Raw genomic sequence first — 18,663 nt, 5'->3', positions numbered from 1 at the left:
TTTTCTAAATCCATAAAAGCATTTCAATTAATACTGGGAGTCATGTCGTTACTTTGTTGAGAATGTGGCCATGTAATAAGCGGGATAAATTGCAGCGACTTGTTCCTTATGGGGAAAATAACACCCTTCATCCAGATGAGGATCCCTCCGCCACGCTTTGGGATCCTGATCTGCCGACGAGGCTCCATTAAAATATAAATATTTTTAGTGAATTACTGAGTTTAGGCACGTTAATAACGTTTTAATTAAGTTGAATACAGTATATTCATATGTGTCAGTGATTTCATGTCAATTCGGCGAACATAAACATAAATGATCGTGGTGAAGATGATAATTAAATTAGGATTAAAAATCGAGAGCCGGCCTGCATTTCCTCCCGTTCGTTTTTTTCGACTAAACAACATTATTTTGTTAAATAACACGGTGATGTTTTGTAAATGATTACATGTCTCTTATTTAGCACAGTAGTATAATATCCGTGACATATGGATCTTAACAAAGTTCCGCTGTACATCCAGCATACTGTATCTGACTTTATTTCACATGAGCTCCATTGTGGAACACCACTGCACCCCCTGGTGGATCAATGATCCATTGCAGCTGGCTTCATTATAATTATATTTATCTATCACGGGGGCGGTCTCAAGTCAAGCTGGAGGTTTTCCCTTGAGCGAGGGCAGATCACGTACCAATCACGGCCCTCGCGTTTCAAACTGTCTGAAATGAATCGCTACATCTGTATGTCGGTAATGATTGTATACAAGCAAGGGTGTGCAATAAACAGATCAGTTAGAGAGTCTGACCATCATTTTTTATTTATTGATTAGATCACGTTACTCTGATGATAGTGTTCAAGACAGCCTATATGTCTGAACTCGAACTTTTTTCCACGTAACGAGCATTTTGCGCTGCTCTTTTCCAATGTGGAAGCAGAATGTGTGAAAGCATACAGCATGATGCGGGGTGGGTTTCTAGACATCTTTAGACTGGAATAGCGGGGCCCAGTACGTGAACTCGCCTCGCAGGTGCACACGCCAGGAAAGAGGACATCAGACTCCAGAGAAAACTTGCTTTAGTCGAGTCAGAGTCATCGTGGGGGGAAAAATTCACAAGTCCGAGTCCAAGTCAGCGTGCGCGAGAATTCACGAGTACAAGTCCGAGTCGCGTCAATCAGCACTCGAGTCCGAGTCGAGGGCTCGAGTGCTCCATCTCTGGTGTGAGGAAGTGACTTAACGTAACGGCTCCACGGATTGGTCCATTTGGACCAATGGGTCCATTTGGGTATGGGCACGTCACCATACCCAGGAAGAAAGCAATGGAAAAAGAGAAATATCCAACGAGGCGTTCTGGGGCAGCATAGACAGGTCTTCTCTGTGTTGGAGTTTTACTCTCTACAGGGTGTACTTTGAGGGTTTGTGACTCTGCAGACCGTTCACATGCAGAAAAACCTTCATAACACACAAGGGGACGGGTAATAACAGGAAAAGCATGACATGAGACCTTTAATAAACTCCTTATAATTATTACCAATTCCAACTGGTGTGTGTTGCTTTTCCTCATCCCGGACTTAACCGTAACGCTGAGCAGAAACTGGCTTGTGAGGGTATATTTAGCGAGCAGCAAATGGTGCTTTGATTTTTTTTTGGCTGGGATCCTGAGTGATTGTTGGAGGGATAGCAGCACTGTGAGTGTATATAAATATATATATATATATATATATATATATATAGAAGATAAAAGAGTGAATATAGATTTGACCTAATCACTCATTTTGGGACTCATTTTCAACAAATAAGGCTAAATAAGAATCCTTAGATAAAGCAAGGAATAAACAAGGTTTTTGGCGAGTGTCTCATTCAAATTTGAACATTAAGATGTATCTGGCGACTGCGGTGGAGTTTGATTTTATTCAATATTAAGTATACAAGGAGAGAAATCCATCACAGAGGCACATTTACACAGAAGGGGTGTTACTGTGCTTTTCAAACAATAAACCCAAAGGTGAAAGACATTTGAGGAACATTTCAAGGCACATGGGGGTTCAAAGCAGAAGTAAAACACAAAATAAGTAATTGGATTAGGATTAAGTATCCAAAAAAATGAAGGAAATGCAAGTTTGAACTCTCCTTTTGATAAAAAGAAATCCCTACTGATGATGAAGCTCCACCAAACTCCATTGGGAACATTTTACTGTCCTCTGAGGGAAGATCATAGGTGCTAGCGAGCCATCGGGGATTGTTCAATGACACTTCTGCAGGCCGGCTGCATGCTGACGAGCACATTTAACAGAGTCCTCAGCTGAAGGACAATCGGCGTCAGTCTATTAAGCTGTAATGGATTATAAAAAGTTTAATAGAGTCATGATAATGGAGTCTCAGTAGATACTTCTCAATTAGAAAGGAGCTGCGGTTTGCACTGGCTTTAATTTAGGAATCTCTGAGCTGTATAAAGAGTTTGATGAGTTATGTTAATTAAACAGCGAGAGGGAGTTAATAAGTATAAAAGTGAAGTACTAAAAGGCCTATGTTTCTTTATTAATGCCAATATTTATGATTTATTGGCCATGAATTTAGCATTTATGACTTGCTATATGGTGAACTATTAACAACAAATCTGGTATTTATGCTCATTTTACCTAAATATCTGCTTTTTAAAGAACAACAAATCTATCACAACTACATGCACTGGAGGCATGTGTTTGATGCAATATTTAATTTTGTCTTAATATACATTATTTAATTTTATATTCTGTTCTTGTACATATCATATTCTATTTACATGTATATAGACTTTTTGGAATATTTTATTTTACATTGTTCGAGGAGCTCAGGTCAGAAGAATTTCATTGCCATTTTTACACTGTAGCAACAGTATGTGCATATGACAATAACATCTTTGAATTGAAGTGGAGTGTGTGTGTGTGTGCACCCCTCACTTGCACGCTGTAGTGTGTGTCCTCGTCCAGGTCCCATAGCACACACCAGCGGCTGGAGGTGTTCACCTCTCGGATGTAGCGCTGCATGAGGCCGTCCTGCCTCTGGTGCAAACACAAGGACAGGTAATAAAACACCACCGTTTCATTATTGTTTCACAATTACATGACAGGCTTTATAAATGCAAATAAAATCCTCTGCCGTATCTTCCCTTCAGCCCTTAATGTCTCACTGTGGGAAATAAGGTTTGGAGGCAAGGTAACACCAGCAATATTCATTTTTGTAGAAACAGAAGAAAGAGAGATATTCTGCTTGTAGTATATAGTGCCGCGCACATATACTCTCAGGACGTTACTGATGTGGTGCGGCTGCGGAGTGATACGGTGTGTATGCAAGCCCGCATCTTGAACGCATGTATGTATCATGGCGGAAGATCTGTTAAGTAAATAAAGATGCCTCATACAAAGGTCTACGGATACCTTATTACTCTCCATGACCTGCGGTCAACTATATAGCATAAAGGACTATTACATGGTGTCAGAAGTCGGTCCAGTTCGTCACTTTGCCGGAGGTAAACAGATGAACGTTTTGTTAGCCTAAAGCCTAGCTAACAGGTGCGGTCCCCAGAGAGCGGGAGTTGCTTTTTTTTGGAAGAAAGAAAAAAGAGAGAGATGGATCAATTCGAATTACCATCTCCACTGGTACTCTGGAAACTGGCGACTATGGGAACAACGCTTCCAAATCTACATGACCGCGAGTGGTGCAGACGGTAACGACAGGAAGATTAAAGTGGCCATACTGCTGCATGCACTAGGAGAGGAGGCTCTTGAAGTTTACAACACGCTAGATATCGCACATGGTGATGAAGGTTAAGAAGAAGAAGATGAACAGACTGTTAATGATATTCTAGCATTATTCAGAGACTATTGTCTGCCTAAGAAGAACAGTGTTTGAGAGACATCAGTTTTGGGCACATCCTATGTCAGGTAACACCACGATTGAGAAATATGTGACAGAGCTTAAGCAAAAGAGCAAGGATTGTGAATTTTATACAACAGAAAATGACATGATCAGAGACAAGATTGTGTTTAGTATGAATGACCAGAGACTGAAAGAGAGACTTTTAAGAGAACCTAATCTCACATTAGAAAGGGCCATAGACATCTGCAGAGCTGCTGAGACAGCCAAAGTTCAAATGCTAGCTATGAATGCAGCAGCCCAGGAGATGTCTGTACTTGCAGTGCACAAGAATAGTCGACAAGGACAAACGACACACACACCGCCTATACAACGTACACAAGACATGGGACAAAGACATGAAACATGCAAACACTGATAAATCACACCAGCCGAGACAGTGTCCAGCATACGGAGTATCCTGCCATAATTGTGGAAAACAGAATCACTATGCAAAAATGTGTAGGTCAGCTAAAGCCCAACATCACAAGACAGTACATGATGTTTCTCCGGAAATAGACGCCCTATATATTGGGACAGTGAGCGTTGATCAGCTAAAGTCTAAAGCTGACCAGTCGTGGCATTCTAATGTAAATGTTGACTGCATGTGTGTGAAGTTTAAGTTGGACACAGGAGCAGAGGCCAACGTCCTGCCACTGAAAGTATTCACAGCGATGACCCGAAAAGCCAGACGTGAAAGAAGAACACACCTCAAACTGCAGCCTACAAAGACAGTGCTGGTGGCATATGGAGGGATGAGATTGAAGCCGGAAGGGGTGTTCACACTCAAATGCTCCACTCCCAAAACACAGGCAAGTCTGACATTTGATGTTTCCAGGCACTCATCCATTCCCATATTAGGAAACGAGGCATGTGAAGAACTGCGCCTGGTGAAAAGAGTGGACATTGACTCAATAGAAGTGAAACATCCCACAACAAAAGAGGAGCTCATAGCTCAGCACCCAACTGTCTTTCAGGGTTTAGGTGAGTTTGCTGTAGAATATCACATCCACACTGACCCCAAGGCCACACCTGTCATACATGGCTGTAGGAAGATACCATTGGCAGTAACGGACAGACTGAGAGAAACTCTCGATGACTTGTTACAAGCTGATGTTATTGTACAGGTAACTGAGCCTACACCATGGGTTAATAGCCTGGTGATCACAGAAAAAAAATACAGAAAAAAAAGTTAGGGTTTGCTTGGATCCTAGTGACTTAAACAATGCTATACTCAGGCAGCACTACTCCATTCCAACGCCCGATGAAGCTCTGTGCAAACTAGCTGGTTAGAAACTTTTCACAGCGCTGGATGAAAAAGATGGATATTGGCAGATAAAGCTAGATAAATAGTCATCCCTACTGTGCACATTTAACACACCATGGGGGAGATACCGCTTTAAACGGCTTCCATTTGGGATCAAGTCAGCAAGTGAGGTTTTCCAGCAACGCAACTGTGAGACATTTGGAGATATCCAAGGGATCCACATCATTGCAGATGACATGATAATTGCTGCATCGTCAGAGAAAGAACACGGTGAGATATTACAGAAAGTGATAGGCAGAGCAAAGGAGGCTAATGTGAAGTTCAACAAAGACAAGATACAGTACAAGGTGAGCAGTGTGAACTACATGGGCCATACTGTCACGTCAGAGGGTGTTAAAGCAGACAACGCTAAGATCAAGGTTATCACAGGCATGCCAACACCAACTGACAAAACAGGACTACAGCGATTGCTGGGCATGGTAAAATACCTAGCTCAGTCCATCCTGGTGAGGGCACCATATCAGCACCACTGAGACAGTGAGAAAAGACAGTGTGTGGCTGTGGCAGCACGGACATGATGAAGAAGTCAAACAACTGAAAGATGATTTCAGCACAGCTCCTGTACTCAGTTATTTTGACCCAAAGAAACAGCTCATCATACAGGCAGATGCATCCAAAGATGGTTTGGGGGCATGTCTAATGCATGAGGGTCACCCAATTGCCTATGCATCAAGAGCACCAACACACACAGAGAAGAACTATGCTCAAATATTAAACCTCTGTTTAGAGGTTCCATCAGTACGTGTACGGATTGAGAGTGGATGTGCAGTCAGACCACAAACCTCTGGAAAGCATTCTGAGAAAGCCACTTGGAGCAGCTCCCTCCAGACTCCAACAGATCCTCCTCGAGCTGCAGCGATATGACTTGAATGTTATCTACACACCAGGTAAAGACCTACTGATTGCAGACACACTCTCACGGGCTGTCACACATGATGAACATTCAACAGTTGATGACATCACAGATGAGAAAGTTGTCTATGCTCTGGAGCCAACAGATGCTTTGAGCACTGAGACGCTGCAAAAGTGGAACAGCTAATGATGAAATGCTACAGCAGGAAACACACAGATAGGGCTGGCCACGACACAGAAAACAAGTACACACTAAACTGGTTCAATACTGGCCTATCAGACATACTCTGTCAGTAATAGATGAGATCATGTTTGCAGGTGACAGGATAATCCTCCCGAGCTCGATGAGAAGTGACATGCTGCAAACATTACATGTGGCTCATCAAGGAATGCAGCGGACAAAAGCAGTTGCCAGAAGGCACTGGCCAGGTGTGTCAAGAGAGATTGAACAAATGGTGGAGAATTGTGGGACATGTCAGCAGTTCCAGCCCAGAAACCAGAGGGAGCCGCTGACCTCACACGACATTCCTCAAAATAGGGACTGACATCTTTGAAAGGGACTGACATCTTTGAAATAAAAGGACAATCATTCCTATTGACGGTTGACTACCTGTCAAAATATCCTGAGGTGCTTAACATTAATGAGAAGACATCACACACTGTCATTAAGAAAATGAAATCAGTCTTCTCCAGGATAGGAATACCAAAAGAGATAGTGTGTGACCATGTCCCATTCGCGAGTCTAGAAATGAGGAACTTTGCAGAATCAAGGGGGGGGCATTCCAGCCCAGGCTATGCACAGTCCAATGGTCTGGCTGAAAGGACCGTACAAACTGTTAAACATGTTCTTAAAGCACAACTAACGAACACAGACCCTCATCTTGCCCTGCTCATCCTGAGAGACACACCTGTAACAGGCATGCAATACTCACCCGCACAAATGCTCATGGGGAGAGTGCTCAGGAGCACCTTACCGAGCTCCACGTGGTGCTTCAGCCTGCTGTGCCTAAGGATGCTCACTCCACTCTCCAGAATCTACAGAGGAGGCAGCAGCAGTATTATGACAGAGGAACGAGGCCGCTTCCTGAGCTGCAACCAGGAAGTACTGTTCACATGGAAACTGAACAGGGTTGGCGTCCAGCTTTGGTCACTGCACTGAGAGGTGAGCCACGTTCCTATGATGTTGTCACATCTTCAGGTCAGCACTAAAGGCCCAACAGGAGAAATCTGAGGAAAACACCACACGACGCCCAAATGGACCCAGAACCTGACTTACCTGAAGACAAATCAACTATGCACGCCAGATGCAGACACATCAGAGACTGTTGAATGTGAAATGTCATCACCGCAGAGCACAAGAAGAACCAGATGTGGCAGACTTATTCGACCACCTGAGAGATACACTACAAATTATTCTAGCATGTTAACGTTAGTGCACCACATGCATTTGTTAACTTAAGCATCAGTGTTACAAAAAGGTTTGATGAAAAAACTAGGAACTAAATAAGATGGCTAGAGTCACAAAAAATCTATCCTTAGGTGCTTTTATTGACAGCCAACATGCTGACAAAACACAAAGTAACAAGGATCTTACAGGAAGAAAACAAAAACCTCATATATACATACAGGTCGAGGACATATAACTGGTACCTCTCTGCTCTACAGCCACAGTCAGACTCCCCCAAAACACTTGTGGCCAGGGTTTTATACATGTTAAGCCCCTCCCCATAGGACAATCCACTATTTATACCCCTAACCAATGTCATTGTAATCTACAAACACATTCACAATGCAAGACAAATTACCCAAACACAACAAATCAAAATAGGTCAACATATTATATCTTTCTGACCACAGAAGCCCCAAACAATAACATTTTTACACTTGCAAGAAAAGTGCCACCCGTGCCCATGCACTACATGGTATGCTCCAATTGAGCACAGGTGTTCCCACTGATTGAGCCTCTACTTAAGGCTGCTTCTTTCTTTTGCTCTGTTTGGCCTTCACAACCTTGAAGGAGAGGGTAAGCAGGTTACTTGTAAAAGACTTCCAATAAATTTGTTTTGAACAAACAATGACTTGGGTTTTATTTTATCAATGTCCAGGTAAGTTATTAATGTGTTTCCCTCAGTGTGCCTTTTACCATGCCCCTATGCCAACTGTGATGAAGGCTTCTTCTTCACAATCAGTGCCATCACTAGCTGTCTCTGTCATCACACACACACACACACACACACACACACACACACACACACACACACACACACACACACACACACACACACACACACACACACACAATAGAAGATATGTAATGTTCTATTAATATAAAGTGAAGTCAGTTACTCTATAAAACAGTTGGTAGTTATGGGTACTTTTTACTTAAAGCTCACCTATAGTGCTATATTTGAACAATATATTATAAGGCCATATCTATACAAAACATGTCTCTGAAGTGTTTTGCTCAAAATACCAAACAGATCCCCCATTGTAGTATGTCTCATACTATTTCAGCCCTGTTACTAAAGTGCTGATTCTGGGTATGGAGCTTCAAATGTAACCCGAGCTGCTGTGGCCACGCCCCTTTAGAGCGTGCATGCCGCAGAGCTGCAAAGAGAAGGGTTACAGCAGAGAGAAGTAGAAACTCAGCTAAACGCTGCTTTGATTAAACACCGTATTATGTTCCAAAACACATCAAGGATTATTTCTGAAACAGTATGGAGCTCAAATGCTTCTTCTCTCTCAGTTTTACCACAAGGTGAGTACTTTTTTATATCCGGCTTTTTTACACATACTCTCTCCAGTAGATCGTTAGCTCTGAGTGTTAGCGATGCTTGCTAATGTAAACACAGACCATATTACTTCCAAAACACGTTACGCATTGTTTCTGATACAACGTTTCTGACAGGGGACGATAGGTTGGGCCACGCGTGGGCGGATTGTTGCCAGGAATCTAACGTAAAGCCAGCCCACATTTTAATAATGTCGTGATGACCGCAGCAAATCTGGATCAGCTCTGTTGTACCCCCGTTTTTAGAGATGTGGGTAAGGGGTAAAAGAGAGAGGGTTGTATTTTGTGACACTTTGTGAGTCTCCTTACACACCGGGGACACATATAAAAGACATAAAAAGTGCATTTTGAAGCAAATACTTCTTATAGTATAGTATACATTTGACCAGATTATTTTTTAAACACAAGTATTTAATGGACTGTCATCCAACTACAAGGTTTCCTGAAAAAACACGACATTCATTTTCATCGAAAAGAAAAGAAAGTTCAACTGTTTAATCATTATGAAGCCTTGAAGTCACAGGCCTCCATTAGCTTCCACGGACACAGCTTGAGTCACCTGCGCCCTGGTGGGGACCAGGTTGTATTTCCCCCTCTGCCTGATCTCTCAGTGTCTCTGGCATGTCTCAGTTAATTTCAACCTTCTTCTCATCCCTGTGTTCCCAGTCCTCACAATATTCCCTTTGCACATACATGCCTTCATCCCTCCATCCCTTCTTCTGCTCTCCCTTCAGCAGTCTACAACATCCCGGCTTCTGTTTACCTTCCTCCTTCAGCAGCTAAGTCAGTAGCACAAGTGCCTTGTCCAGTAACCTTAGGGGCCATGCTACACGCTTTCCAAATAGCGACTCTCATCCAGCACTTTCATTTCCATATGGTTTATCCTCTATGCTAAGGACTTTACGACAAACGTTCCTCAGCCAACGCCCCCGTGTCAAAGGGTGTGGGCAGACGTGGAAGGCCAAATTCTCTATCAGTAAGGCAGGATGCCCCAACAACACCTGAGCGACTAGCACGGCACCTCAGCACACCCGTTAAGGTAAATAACGGTTCTAGCTACTGCCTTAAAAATCATCCAGATACGCTGGTTTGTTTATTTTCTCACGATTGGCTTCACTCACGGTTTCCATCCAGGTCTAGAAGTACTCTCTAACACATCTCACAGCTCATTCGAAAATCCTCCCTTTACCGCGTTTTGTACCACCCACCTGGAAATACTGAAAAAAATTAAAAAAATTATCCCAAGCAATAACAGCGTCATTCCTGTTGGGGAAATATTTTCCAAGGCCCATAACTTTGACCCAGTGTATCAGTTCAAACGGTCCTGACTGAGCACAGGCACCTGTAACCTTGACTGCTGTGCTCTCAGTGTTCTGTCTTCCTGTTCCTGCCTTTTGGCGTCAGCTGATAGAGGTGTTATGATTCTATCTTGTTATGCAGCATGTTGATTATTCTCTCTGAACTAGCTAAATACATGGGTCTGGGTTCTTCAGAATTGACGTGGCAACTCTCCCGTGCAGTCAGAACCTCTGGCTCTTGGACTTGTGATGTGAATCCTCCGGCCGGGCTAAACTCACTTATAATAAAATACTTCGGGCCGCGGCCAGGCTTGGAATTCCGGCATTTTAGGGGCAAGGCCATTTGGCCTTTAGTGTCACACATTTTTTTAGGGCACAAAGGCCACATGCCAGGGCACAAAGGCCATTGAAGGAAACATTTGGATTTGGAGCTTTCAAATAAATAACTACACTTACTGATAAGAAAAACACATGAATGACATGGAAAACAAATCACTTTTTTAATATCAATAATTTCCAAAATGATATCATCATACAGGCCTCCTTAGTATTACCGTATATAAAATGAAATACTCTACTTTGAATAATTAGTGTTAGGTATGTTTTCTATCTGCTACTTCTCCCATTCACAAATCCGAAATAAAATCTAAAAATCAAAAATTCTATTAATATGTAAAAAATATAATCCATTTCAGAGCACAAGAAACAGCCTTCAAGGGTCAAACTCTGTACATACATCATTCAGCAGTGCACAGTGAAGCTCAAACATTCAACTGTATGAGCAAGCAATACTTTGAAATGCAAAAGTGTGTGTGTGTGTGTGTGTGTGTGTGTGTGTGTGTGTGTGTGTGTGTGTGTGTGTGTGTGTGTGTGTGTGTGTGTGTGTGCGCGAGAGTCTCTTTAATAACATTTTTCAACTTGAGCGTCAAATTCGCTCACAGCTCCTCATATCTGTTCAGAAACTGGAGAAAAGTTATACACGAACCGAAGACAGACTGCCTGTGCCATGGCGAATACAGTCGCTGTTGTATCTGTGTCTATAACATGTTGTTGTGAGTGTGGACGGAGCAGCTACAACGTTAGCTTAGCCTGATCGATCCGATCTCCATTCAGAAAAAAAAAAAACATTTAAAAAGGTTTCTCACCTGCCGTCTTGTCTGCACACTTGTCAAAGCATTAATTCATGGTTTTTACTAACCGTTATCAGTATTTTGTTACTTCGGCATCATTTTGAAACGTGTATTACAATTTAAATCACGGTAAAATATGTTCATTTTGTTGTAGTTGGTTTCTACCACAGTATTTACATGGATATAAGCCCCGCCCCCTCTCAAGCGCGTCCTGTTTGAATGACAGGAGTAAACACAGCTCAAACTCAAGGCCCGGGGGCCAAATCCGGCCCGCCAATTTATTTTATGTGGCCCACAAGACCTTGCAAAGAATATAATAAGTTAATTATAATGTTGTGGAATTATAGAAAAGGGGCTTCTTAACATGTTTTCATCCGGGGTGGAGGGAGTTACATTAGTTAAATATAACATTGGGGCGTGTGATTGTAGTGGGTGGAGGTGGTGAAATGAGGATATCCATCTTTGAGTTCAAGCTAGTATAATATAGTTAACATTACACAATAATAAGGAAGAGAGCTATTTTTGTGATACATCGCTATTGATATGGACTTAGAGTGGATATTTGAGACTTCCAAACAGTAAACAAAAACGTAACTTATGGGTGAGTGTTTTTAGCAGAGTCATATGATGTCCTTGTGATTCTGTTGATTATTACCTCTCTGTATTATGTTGCAGCTCAGGTGATTTTGGATTGATGGCAAAGGGAGAGGGACTTAAGTGAGAGTGAAAACACAAATTTAACTTTTTCAAATATTGATGTAACTACATACACATCGATATGTTGTATAAATATTGCAACTCAAAAACTTTATTCACTACTTATTACCAAAATTCATAGTTCTATCTCCGGTAATCATGCATTCAAATGTCCCACCACAAACTTTTGAGTCTTCCTGAACCACGTGACGATCAAGCATTTTGGACTTCCGTTGTCGTAACTCTTCTCTCTATATGGCGCTGGCCTGCATGTGTTCTACAACATACCATGCAATGGCTTTATCAACTTTTCCCTGGCTAGTAGTCCCTCGGTTCAAATCCAGCCGCTGTTGCTTAGGTGGAGGTGGAGTGGCTTCGGATGAGTCTGGGTCTGTGGTCTTAGCTACTAGCTTCGTCCCAGCATGTTGTTTCTGCAGATGTTTCAACAGATCTGAATTGCTGTTTTGGGCAGTAGATAGGATCTTTGACCCGCCAAGACACAACTTACATTTAACTAAAACGTTCTTTTCTTTGTGCTCGACAAAAGTGAAATAGTGAGAATATCTCCAGGCGGAGAAACTCGACTTGAGCTCCGCAGCCGCCATGATAGTCTTGTTAGTAAACACAAACACGCCCACAGCGCGTCTCCGCATGTGACACAGGAAGTATCTAAGTACATTTACTTAAGTACAGTTCTCATCTCTGTTCGCCTCGCTGTTGGCGCCGCTCACCAACGTCTGGAAGCCGAGACTATATCAAAAAAATAACGGAGTAACGCACCATGTAGTAACGGTAACTGAGTTACTGAATTAAAAAAATAATGTGTTAGAGTACTAGTTACTGCCAAAAATAACGGCGTTACAGTAACGGCGTTTCCCAACACTGCTGCTCACGTAACACCAACGTCTACTCTTTCTCACCGAAACAGGAAAATGACCTTCTGGTTCCAGAAGCATCTACAAAACACCATCCATGTCCTCGGCCGCTGGTCATATCAACTATACCACTCTTACAGTACATCCACAACAACCTAAACAATCTCAGACAAACACACACAGCTCTATTTAATCTGACTCTTTTGGGAGACCATAGTCAGCCCGAGCCGGACCACGCAGGAGACCCCAACTCTGACTCTCCCTCTGCCCGGATCACAGAACATCCTCGCTGACCAGACCAACAGACGTCATTCGTCATTATCATTTCATTACCCCGATATAATTTCATTCTTACTTTTTTCATTAAACCTGCAAACAACATAGCATTGTGGCATGGTCCTTACTAGTGAAATTAAGTACATTTGTTAATTTAGCTTCAGGAGCATGGCCACGCCTCAACCCTATCTCTAATCAAGGCTAATCTACCAATCCCTTCATCCCTTCATCCCTCCTTTCCCTTCATCCCTACATCCCGCCTTTCCCTCATCCCTTCATCCCGACATTGCTTATTCCTCCATCCCTTCATCCCTCCTTTCCCTCATCCCTACATCCCGACATTGCTTATTCCTCCATCCCTTCAACCCGACAGTCCTACACCCATTACATTACATATTTAGCTGGCACTTTTGTTAAAAGAATAAGTGCAAAAACCATAAAGATTCAAACTCCGAACAACAAGGAAAGTGCAGATATATTCACTTCACGCTAGATCATACCATATTAAGTGCTGGTGAATTAGGTACAAGGCCTAAATGAACTCAAAAAGGCTCTGGTGGTTCACTGTTTCAAATGCAGCAGAGAGGTTCAGCAGGATGACGACAGAGGCAGCTTTAGCAGGGTGCAGTTCCTCTTCATCCCCACATCCCTTCATCGCAACACCCCTTCATTCCTTCTTCCCTTCATCCCTTCATCCCTCCCTTGCCTTATCCCTATACCTCCTAATCCGCTCCACCTGTCTCCGTTCGTATTTTTTTCGGGAAGGTTCACTAGATGAAAAAACGACTGTTCCAAATGATTAAATGAACTTCTGTGTAGAACTAGTTGTTCTCACTAAAGAAATACAACTCTATCCAAATAATAAATCATATGTGACTAAGGACATTCAAAAAGATGAAAGCCAAGAAAGCTGCTGGGCCAGAAGGGTGCAGCGGTTTTCTGCTGAAAAACGTTGCTACTGAGCTGGCTCCAGTGTGGCAGTGTGTCTTGAATGAGACACTAGTTTCTCAGTGAGCAAATGTGGCTGTAGAGCTCTGCATTTTAAAAGCTGAAGAGGAGTCAATAAGTCAGGAAGCTGGCAGCCCGCTCGAGGCTCTCAAGCTGTCTGCAGCATCACCAGAGACTCAGCGTTTAGTCTTCTGCTCCTCCAGGAAGCTTTTTATGGTCCCACTGAACGGCCATTAATAATATATCTTTAACGAGGTTAAAAGTTAATTAACACCGATGACTCAGCTGCATGATTCTCTGGTGATGGCATAAAAACTCAAAATCCTTTAAAAAAAACAACTAATTTTAAAATCTGTGTATTTATCAAAACTGTTGTTAAAAAAAGCAAATGAACAAAGAAATAACATTCATGCTTGCGTGCACAAACACACTGCAGCAGACACCTACACACTCTTGAGAGACAAGTGGTAAAACACTCAGACGGACACACAGAATGCTAATTCAAATCGCCCTCATTCCTTTCTTTGAATATATTTGCTTCATCATCTTTTCATTTTTCTCTATATGCCTGGTCCTTACTTATTTGTCTCTAACTGACATTTAAATCAGATGTATTTTTAATAAAGTAATAAGGCACATAAACACATTCATGTTTTGTTTTTTACCGGGGACAATTAGCAGAGGAGGACAAGCTATGAGCGATGCCTGTATCCTTTTAGACCAGGGGTTCCCAACCCCCGGTCCAGGTGTTACTGCCGGGCCGCGAAATAGCTGTGAGTTTATCGTAATATTTGCAGAATTATAAATATATACAAATATTTTATCAAAAGAAATTCAATTTTTTTTCTTTTTTCGCACCTATACCAGTCATATTATTTCATCCAAAAGATACAAAATAAATCAAAATTGGTTAGCATAAGGTCTCAGCCTCTCGTGCGCAGAGAAAGTTACTGCCAATAGGAAGTGGAGCACACAGGAGACAACCGTTTAATCGCAGACTGTTATGTTTGTGGGGGAATGGCAGTGCATACATTATTTGAGATATATTTCGAACTCGGACTTCATTTTAAGGGCATTGCGGCCAGGGGTGTAGAGCTATTTTTTTTTTGTTGTAAAGCCTCCTTCACTTCATGAAATGGCTGCAGCATCAGGAGGCAGCCTCTGAGAAGTGCAGCACCAGCGCGTACACACCGCCTTCACTGCAGGCTGCTACGTTTCAACCACACACGCCTCTACACACACACACACACACACACACACACACACACACACACACACACACACACACACACACACACACACACACACACACACACACACACACACACACACACACACACACACACACACACACACACACACACACACATCGAACGGCCCGATTATTCCCCCTATTACTCGTCGTATGAAGGAAATGTCCGGTCACAAAGGCGCATGATGTGTGTGTGTATGTGCTCTGCTCAGCTCCGCTGTGTGTGTGTGTATGTTCGGTGTGTTTGTGTGTGCAACAACGGCATTTGTTTTCAAATGACCATGAACACTAATTTACACACATCTGGCAAACTCCATAGGTATGTGGGTGTTCCCAAAAGAAGTTAGTTTAATCTTAATCTCGATGTAGTGCTAAATGCTGTCGGAGTGCACCGGAACGAACGCCCCGGTATGACGTTATTATTGCTGGCAAACAAGCCCAGGGTTCTCACTGACAGATTTCAGTTATATCAATATGTGTACAGTGGTCCTAATTTGTTTGAATTGTATCCTGGTTTTAAACTGTGTTAATATGTTTTGGATGCATATTGTTCTATTATTTGTTCAGGCTGTTACATACAATTAGCCACTGTTGCCGCCTATATTAGGCTATATTGTATATTATATTAATATTTGTAAAGTGGTCCTAATTTTTTGTTTTAATTGTTGTTAATTGTTTTAATTAACTTCAGGATGTAAAATACAATTAGCCTCTGTTGCCACCTGCTGGTGAGTAAATATTCAAATCAGTTAAAAGTGACAACCGGTCCGCACATTTTATTTTATGTATCTGCCGGTCCTTGGCACAATAAAGGTTGGGAACCCCTGTTTTAGACAACACATGGTCTAAAGCTAAGGGCAGTGTGAATATTTCCTGAGGATTAATGCTCATTATTACATTTCTGCCTCGTTTTCATCCTTGTGTGTGAACTCCACAATTTTTGCTCTCCTGACAATCTGCTTTTTTTAACATTGCCTTTAAAGTTCCAAAATACATATTTCCTTTAAAGGTCTTACAGGAAAAAACATTCTTACAGGGAAAAGTGTTAAAAGGGAATACAAGTCCTCTTCATCACTAGTTGAAATTACGCCATTAACATTACATTTCAACCTTTTGAAAAGTATTTTGTCATTTTCTTTTAGAAAAATAAAAAGGATTAAAGTTATACATTTTGCAGGGTGCTTGATTCCAGGTGCTCTTCTTATGTTACTTCCTACAAAAGCATTTAACAAGAATATTTGAGTTTTCGATTCACTTTGAAAACGTAGCTTTTAGCTTGTGTGGTTTCAGTGACAGGCCGATGGCTCAGGCTTCTGTAGACGCTGTAAAATGTGTCTTCTGTGAGAACCCTGGCCTTGTTATATACAGAGGAAGTAAAGGTTTGGTTACAAGGCTATTGTATGTGAAAAGAGAAGTCAGAAGCCTAATCTATAGCAGCAGCAAAGTGCTCCTTTCTGTCTCAGGCTGAAAACACTATCTGCAGGAGGAGCATGGATTCATCTCATCAATGTCCTTCCACATTAACCATCAATTAACCTCAAACACTTTGGGGTTCATCAATCAGAATAAGGATTATCATGCATCTCAGAGAGCGACACCATTTCAAATTGGGTAATTTACTCTGTCATTGTGTTGTGTGTGTGTGTGTGTGTGTGTGTGTGTGTGTGTGTGTGTGTGTGTGTGTGTGTGTGTGTGTGTGTGTGTGTGTGGCATTACTATACTTGTGGGGACCTAAATCTGTTTACACAGTCATGTGTGGGGACTCTCCTCCCTTATGCGGACAAAATGGTTAGGGTTAGGGTTAGGCATGTGTTGGTTATGGTTAAGGTTAGGATAAGTCTCCAGGAAATGCATGTAAGTCAATGTAATGTCCCCTGAAGTGATGTATACATGGTGTGTGTGTGGGTGTGTGTCTGTGTGCATGCGTGTGTGTGTGTGTGTGACAGAGATGTTGCATAATGTGTGATTCTCAGCAGCTTGTGGGGTTTTGAACTTTCTGATGCAACTTTTCAAGACTCGTCCTGCACCTCCTTCACTTCACATAGGAAATAATCTCCTAACGCAGGCAAGAAAATCCTGGTGCATCCTTTTATATAACTGCACTTTTTTTCTTTTAGCACTTTTGCACATTTTCAACCTCATCCACAGCAGCTTTTGATGACTAACAGTGCAAAACAAGTATAAAACCTCCTGCACAGATAACTGCTTCCATCATATCTCCTATTCATATTTGCTTTTACATGAAATCCTTCTGAAGTGGTGTTTTGCATCCCCTGGTTTTCTTGCAAATGCCACTGGGTTGATGGATTCTGAGTCAGACGAGGGACGACTTAAAAAATATATATATGAATGTTCCCTCCGTGAGACGAGTCCGTGCCGAATAATGTCCACTAATGGAGACATCTCCCAATCAGAGCAGATCATGTCTGATCTGCCTCCTGCCAAAGTGTGGGCGGTAAAAACAGCGATAAGAATGAAGCAAGCGGAGTTAGCAGCTTTGGGAGATGAGAGAGGAACACAATGTGGTGGTTTATGTAAATGTCTTTTCATTTCCAAAAAGGTGCACTTCTACCTCAGGGAGGAGATGCCTGAGGGGAGTGTGGAAAAAGTTTAGTTACGCAAGTTGTTTTAACAAATGGGACATTTTGATTATAGGAACAAATCCACATATTGAGGTGTAATGGTGATTAGCTGTGTCTGAAAAACTGTAAGCATAGAGATACATGATTGAAGAACTTAAATGCAATGGATCATTGGTTGAAAAAGCTTTGAGTTATAGATTCAAAATGGGAAAATGTAGCTTAAAGTAATTTAATATTATATTTGAAATAGACAAAGTAAGCACTATTAGATGAAATAGCAGACTCGTTGTAATTGAGAGCTAAACCGACAGATGAACTGTTATACTGAGATAGAAATAAGGATAAACAGTTGGAAAAGTCACAAATATCTGAAATTGCGGATAAATGTAATGTCATGAAAAAGAAGAAGAAATGCAAACTTGATTGATCTAAATGATCAATTGTGAAGTCTTTGCTTTTTTAATAATATATATAAATTAATTATACCCAAAGTAAAGGGTAAAATACATAGTATTTTTTTACCTCTACATTTTGAGTATCGATATTATAAAGCTTTTTCTTGCTTTGAAAAGTTCAAGGTCTTTCTGGCTGGAAGCTTTTGTAATCAGGAGATTCTCGAGTACCCATACCATCCAGCAGCCGGCTTTGACATCAACCAGGTGTATGTTTATAAGTGAATTAATATGAAAGATTTTTAAAGGAGCCACTGAAAGATACTGATCTTCTGAATGACTCAGCTTTTAAGG

The 18,663-nt window shown here is 41.7% G+C and overlaps 1 long non-coding RNA gene across 2 annotated transcripts; it reads right to left on the bottom strand.

Annotated features, from left to right (window-relative positions):
- Positions 1-1,896: 1,896 nt before the first annotated feature.
- Positions 1,897-7,713, bottom strand: LOC307027757. Of its 2 annotated transcripts, XR_013804742.1 has the most exons (4): positions 7,346-7,713; positions 7,002-7,104; positions 2,936-3,037; positions 1,897-2,328 (listed from the first exon to the last, which is right to left on the bottom strand). It is a non-coding gene; the product is annotated as an uncharacterized lncRNA (long non-coding RNA). The 2 variants fall into 2 exon arrangements; XR_013804743.1 differs by lacking the exon at positions 7,002-7,104.
- Between the last annotated feature and the right edge of the window lie 10,950 nt (positions 7,714-18,663).

This window comes from Notothenia rossii, assembly GCF_949606895.1.
Source record: "Notothenia rossii genome assembly, contig: scaffold_496, whole genome shotgun sequence".
Classification (NCBI taxonomy): Eukaryota; Metazoa; Chordata; class Actinopteri; order Perciformes; family Nototheniidae; genus Notothenia; species Notothenia rossii.
This window is presented reverse-complemented; position numbering and strand designations above follow the sequence as displayed.